At 41.9% G+C, this 6995-nt stretch overlaps 1 pseudogene; it reads left to right on the top strand.

Annotated features, from left to right (window-relative positions):
- The first annotated feature begins 4035 nt into the window (after window positions 1-4035).
- LOC128058100 (zinc finger CCCH domain-containing protein 15-like) lies at window positions 4036-5496 on the top strand (annotated as a pseudogene).
- The last annotated feature ends 1499 nt before the right edge of the window (window positions 5497-6995 follow it).

Here is a 6995-nt window from a genome sequence, read left to right as displayed (position 1 = left end):
ACATATATATTTGTCTTTCTCTTTCTGACTTGCTTCACTCTGTACAATAGGCTCTGAGTTCATCCACCTCATTAGAACTGACTCAAGTGCACTTCTTTTTATAGCTGAGTAATATTCCATTGTGTATATGTACCACAATTTCCTTAACGATTCATTGCCAATGGACATCTAGGTTGCTTTCATGTCCTAGCTATTGTAAATAGTGCTGCAATAAACATTGGGGTACATGTGTCTCTTATTGTTTATAGACTTTTTGATGATGGCTGTTCTGACTGGTGTGAAATGATACCTCAGTGTGGTCTTGATTTGCATTTCTCTAATGATGAGTGAGATTGAATATCTCTTCATGTGTTTATTAGCCATCCATATGTCTTCCTTGGAGAAATGTTTGTTTATGTCTTTTGCCCACTTTTTGATTGGGTTGTTCATTTTTCTGGTGTTGAGCTGCATGAGCTGCCTGTATATTTTGGAGTTGAAATTTTTTCATCTGTTTCATTTACTATTATTTTCTCCCATTCTGAGGTCTCTCTTTTCACTGTGCTTTTAGTTTCCTTCATTGTGCAAAAGCTTTTATGTTTAATTAGCTCCCATTTGTTTATTTTCATATTTATTTCCTTACTCAGAGAGGTGGGTCATAGAGGATATTGCTGTGATTAATGTTGGAGAGCATTCTGCCTATGTTTTCCTCTAAGAGTTTTAGTTTCTGGTCTTATATTTAGGTCTTAATTCATTTTGATTTTATTTTTGTGTGTGGTGTTAGAAAGTGTTCTAGTTTCATTCTTTTACATGTACTTGACCAGTTTTCCCAGCATCACTTGTTGAAGACACTGTCTTTTTTCCACTGTATATTTTCACCTCCTTTGCCAAAGATAGGGTGTTCATAGATGTGTGGATTTATCTCTGGGCTTTCTATTTTGTTCCATTGATCTATATTTCTGTCTTTGAGCCAGTACATTACTGCTTTGATGACTGTAGCTTTGTACTATAGTCTGAAATCAAGAAGGTTGATTTGGGGTCTTTTATGTTTCCATAAATTGTGAAATTATTTGTTCTAGTTCTGTGAAAAATACCATTGGTAGTTTGATAGAGATTGTGTTGAATCTATAGGTTGTTTGGGTAGTAATTTATTTTCACTATATTGATTCTGCCAGCCCAAGAACATGGTATATATCTCCATCTGTTTGTGTCATCTTGAATTTCTTTTATCAGTGTTTTATAGTTTTCTCTATACAGTTCTTTTGCTTTATAGGTAAATTTATTCCTAAGTGTTTTATTCTTTTTGTTGCCATGGTGAATGGGACTGTTTCCTTAATTTCTCTTCCTGATTTTTCACTGTTAGTGTATAGGCTGCAAGGGATTTAGAGCCCACCCTTACACATGAGCAAGGACAGGGGAGATGGAGGGAGAACTGGCCCATCAGGTAGCCTCTGACTTGGACTAGAGGAGGACAAGGAGAGGAGGACATGGGGAGAAAAAGACAGACAGATGAGAGAGGACGGGGGGAAAAAGAGGAGTTTCTGCTATTAGGGGGAGTTTCTGCTGCTCAGAAACTCTATCCTCAGGTGGATAGATTGAGGCAGAAATAGGGGCAGGGCCAGAAAGCCTCCCGAACTAGAATCCTCATTCTACCATGTGCAAGTTGTGTTTCCTGAGCAAGTGGTTTTACCTCTGAAACTCTGTTTTCTCCTTGGCACAATGGGAAGAGAATCCTAGATATTGTAGGGTGGATATGAGGCTAAATGAAATCATGCATGTGAGATGTCTCAGGAGAGAATAGACCCTCTACTCACAGTTGCTTGTTTAGTGAGTTATAGGCTACTGATGTCCTTCTGTCCTGGGGCAGCTCACTATTGAGAGCTCCTGCACTTCTCAAGGGAAAGGGTGTTTGTACCAGGAAGACAGCCCCTCATGTCTTCTTCAGCTCATCATCCAGCTCTGTGCCTGCTTGACATTAGGCTGGACTTGCACCTGGGGCTTCTGGGCATGGAACCCACCTCCCTTCTCCTTGAGCTGGAGTGGAGCACACTTTGTATCTCTGTGTTGCATGTGTGTGTGTGAATGGAAATACTTGTCTAAGTGTAGTTGAGTTGGAGGGACACTAGTGCTACATGATTGCAACTGGGAGTAAATATAGAGGAGTGAGGGAAGGGACCGTGGGTGTGTCACCCCTCACATCTCCCCTGTAGATAACAGCTATCAATGCAGCAGAGTGCATGTGCATAAACTCTGCAGCCAGAAGCCTGGGTTCAAAACCTTTCTCTCCACTCAATGACTGTAACCAGCTTACTTTCTTTTGTGTAGCTCAGGTTCCTCCTCTGTAACATGAGCAATTATCAATACTTCCTCATCCCCTCATTTAGGGTTTTTGATAATTAAATCTGTAAATATGTGTCAAGTGCTAGGATAATGACTGATATATAAAAGAATTTACATTTTATCTGTTGTGATTGCTCATACTTTTATTATTAATACTACAAAGGATTCTGACTTCTCAGAGGGAAGGAACATATGTCTGTTGTGTCCGTTGCTTCCATAGCAACCCTGTGATGTGGGCAGTGCTGACCTCACCTGACATATGAAGACAGGAGGACTCTGGGAGATTTCCATCTGCAGATATGAAGATGGTAAAAGGCAGAGGTGGTCATAAAAATGAGGTTGTGTGACCCAAAACCACTGTGGGAGGAGGAGGAAGTGGGTTGTTGCAGGCAATCTTCCAAGGTCTCCTGGAGTCCACTCAGGCAGGCATCTCTCCTGTTTGTGAAACTAGGTGAAGGACGGCAGGTGGTCAGGCTGTGGAGACATGTTCAGCTCCCTCCTTCCCCTCTGTCCCTTTCCCTTACTCCTTGTTTGAAACAGAAAACAGGGTTGCTGCCCCAGCAGGACAGCACCTTCACAGCTAAGTTCCTACAGGGAACAGGAAGGCAAAGAGCAAGCCTCCATCCAGCAGAGAAGCTGTAGCAATGGATGCAGGAAGGTGTCTGTTTCACACTGGTCTTCTGAGCTATGGGAGGGTATGTTGGGTGAGGTAACTGATATTCAGATGTGATGGCACCTACAGGAGGCCGAAAAGGAGAACCTGAGCTCATATACTGCTCTTCACTTACTCATCCTGTGATTTGCTCTCATCCATTCATTGATTGTCCATCACAGCCATGCACCACTCTAGGTGCTAGGATCCTCCCTGAGTGACCATATTGGACTATATTCCAGCTGTACAACTACAAAACATGTTTCCATGACACCAACAGGCAATGTCAAGTTTAAGAAGCTCTGATATTGGGCATTTTTCCCCAGCAGGCTAAAGTAGGACAATGGGTAGTTGGGGGAGTAAACACTGTACAATACTGACCCCAGGCCCTTTCTCTTCCTCACTCCCCTCCTTGTCTCTCTTCCATTCATTGAGCTTGGGTGTGAGAAGCTCAGCCAGCTGCCATCTTTCCTCAGGAGCCCTCCTGCAAGGCCATGAAGATAAGCCAGCTCTGCTTTTTGGCAACCCTTCTCACCCTTCTGGGCACCCTTGTGGCCAGTATACCAGGGTGTGAAACTAGCAACCAGGCCCAGGGAAAGTCCAGGCTCATCTCTGCTCTCTGGAGGTGGGGGATGACAGGAGTCCATGGAAGGGATTGGGTTGCAGGAAGGGGTTGAGTTGGGTTACTGTCTATCTATAAGTCATGAGATGAGTCTAGGATGGAAACCTAGATAGCGTCTGGATGGGCTGGACTCCAGAACATGCCATCAGGTGCTTAGAGGGTTAGAACTGTCAACTCTCAGTCCCTCTGGGGAGAGGAGAGGCTACTGATGCAGAGTTCAGTTACCAATGGCAAATGATTCTATCAAATTGCCTACCTCTGCTCTTCAGTTAAAACCCATACATACTGGGTTCTGAGAGCCTCAGGGGGAGTGAGGCATCAAGAGACTGTGAGGGGAAGAGAGTCCTGAGAGAATTTGGGAGCTCAGCAGCCCTGACTACCCATTTGCCCTACAATTTTTCTGTCCCTGGGTTTTTTGCTTTAACACAACTGGGGACAGTAAGTAATGGGCTTTCCTGAGTTCTGTGAGAGATTCCAATAAGTTTCTGAATATGGGAGTTTGCTCATGATACCTCTGAGTTGATCCCAGGTGTAAGAGACAGAAGGACGCGTCTTCCTCCTCTTCCTACCGCGGGGCCAGAGTCCCTGAGGGAGTCCAGCTGCACTTAAGTCTGGCCGGTGCGACCTGTCTCTGCATTGCCCCCCAAGAAACAGGCTCAGGCTGGGGGCAGCAAAAAGGTGGAGCAGAAAAAGAAGATTATTGAAGACAAAACTTTTCGTCTGAAGAATAAGAAAGGAGCAAAGCAACAGAAGTTTATCAAGGCTGTCACTCATCAAGTTAAATTTGGTCAACAGAATCCATGTCACACAGCACAAAGTGAAGCTGAAAAGAAGTTGAAGAAAGATGACAAGAAGAAAGAATTGCAAGAGCTAAATGAGTTGTTCAAACCTGTAGTTGCTGCTCAAAAAATAAGTAAAGGTGCAGATCCCAAATCTGTAGTATGTGCATTCTTCAAGCAAGGACAGTGTACTAAAGGAGATAAGTGTAAGTTCTCTCATGACTTGACTGGAGAGAAAATCTGAAAAGCGAAGTGTTTGCACTGATGCAAGAGATGAAGAACTTGAAAAAGATACTATGGATAATTGGGATGAGAAATAAATGGAACAAGTGAACAAGAAGCACGGTGAGATGGAAAAGAAAAAACCAAAAACTCAAATAGTGTGCAAGCATTTCCTTGAAGCTATTGAAAACAACAAATAGGGCTGGTTTGGGGTATGTCCTGGAGGGGGTGATATTTGCATGTATTGTCATGCACTTTCTCCTGGATTTGTCTTGAAAAAAGATAAAAAGAAAGAAGAGAAAGAAGACGAAATTTCATTAGAAGATTTAATTGAAAGAGAACGTTCTGCCCTAGGTCCAAATGTTACCAAAACCACTCTAGAATCTTTTCTTGCATGGAAGAAAAGAAAAAGACAAGAAAAGATTGATAAACTTGAGCAAGATACAGAAAGTAGGAAAGCAGACTTCAAAGCTGGGAAAGCATTAGATATCGGTGGTCGTGAGGTGTTTGAATTTCATCCTGAACTGGTTGGCGATGATGATGAGGAAGCAGATGATATCTGTTACACCCAGGGAACAGGTGGTGATGAGGTTGATGATTCAGTGAGTGTAAATGACATAGATTTAAGCCTGTGCATCCCAAGAGATGTAGATGAGACAGGTATTACTGTTGCCAGTCTTGAAAGATTCAGCACATATACTTCAGAAAAGGATGAAAACAAATTAAGTGACGCTTCTGGAGGTAGGGCTGAAAATGGTAAGAGAAGTGATTTGGAAGAGGACAATGAAGGGGAAGGACAGGAAAATGGAGCCATCGAAGCTGTTTCTGTTGATGAAAACCTGTTTACTGGGGAAGATTTGGATGAACTAGAATAAGAATTAAACACACTTGATTTAGCCGAATGACACCAAACAAGTCAATGAAAAAACTGAGCCAGCTCAGCAGGAGTTGAAATTGACTACATTAATTTTTTTCCACCTAAAACTCTCAACAGGATGTTTGTTTCCCATGCTGATTCTGGAGTGCTTAGTTCCTCCAAAAAAGGAATATTCTCCCTACGTCTTGTTTTCTGACTTTGGCTACATCTCATAGTAAGTTCAGAGTAGTTCATAATAAATTAAAGATAAATGGTCATTGTAGGAAATGATTGATTGTAATCGTCCACTCAAATAGAAAGTGTAAACTACTTTTCCAGCTTTTGATTTTCATTGGGCATGTGTTGTTACAAGGACAACATAAATTTAAATTACCCTTCATTTAATGCAATTTTTAATGAGTGATTCTATTTCCTTTGTATTTATATGTTTAAAAGACTGCCTAAGATATGAGCCTGTACTTCATCAAGGAAACTGCATATGCAGATTCAGTATTGTATATCTTTGGACAATTAGATGGACATTTAAAATGAAACTTCATTAATCTGACAGGATCAACCGCAATGCCCTGTGTTAAACTGTTTGAAACTACTCCCTTTTCTTTTTTGCCAATAAAGTTGTAAATAAAAACAGTGATACAATAAATTTAAAAAAAAAAGGGACAGAAGGACTTGTGTTGGACACTTGAAGTGTGGGCTGACCTAAGCACCAAGCCCCTAATGTCTGTGGTCTGGGTCATCTCTATGGATTTAGTGTCTGAATGAATTGACTCCTGAGATTTCAGTGAGTGTTGGGGAACTGATTGCTGTTGGTAGAGACCTCACATATTCCAAGTCAGGGGAAAAAATCCAGACTCACTCTTGTCTACCATTTGTCTCTGGAGTGAGGGTCAGGGCCCTGGAACTATACTGTGTGGGGCCAAGCACTCAGCACCCTGCCCTAGTTCTCTGCATTTTCAGAATATCTGGCAGAATCAGGTACTTGATTAAATGGGGTGTGACAGCATGGCGTCATGTCCTGATCCCACCACCCACATGCTGTGTGTCCTGGGGCAAGTCATCTGCGCTTTCCTTACATGAGCCCAGAGACCAGGTTACATGAGCTTTTTGAAAGGTTTACCAGTCATTAGTATAAAAGTTTACACATTTGTTGTCAAAGGTGTCCATTTTGTACCAAATTGGTTTAGTCCAAAAGACTCCTCTACCTACATTTCCTCATCACTGCCTAAAAAATTTATCTGTCAAATATGATTCTTTTCTCTGTTATGAAGTTAATCACAATGTTGAGGGACAGCTGATCTTCTTCCCTTCAGAGGCAACTGTAGGAAGAGCAGGAAACGCAGTACTTCCAGGAATTTGTTCAAGGCAGCAGGCTGTTCTATCCAGATGGTACAATGTAAGTCAAGTGAAGGTGATTCACTTTGCTGTCCTGCTCAAGTATTATTTCATTATCCTATCAGGATACAGGATATTAGGGGAGACTCAAAATTATATAGACAGGCCTCATTATTAAATAGATTAACAAGAATT

Source organism: Budorcas taxicolor, chromosome 13 (assembly GCF_023091745.1).
Source record: "Budorcas taxicolor isolate Tak-1 chromosome 13, Takin1.1, whole genome shotgun sequence".
Classification (NCBI taxonomy): domain Eukaryota; kingdom Metazoa; phylum Chordata; class Mammalia; order Artiodactyla; family Bovidae; genus Budorcas; species Budorcas taxicolor.
Note: the sequence above shows the minus strand (reverse complement) of the source record. Positions and strands in the feature narration are given on the sequence as shown.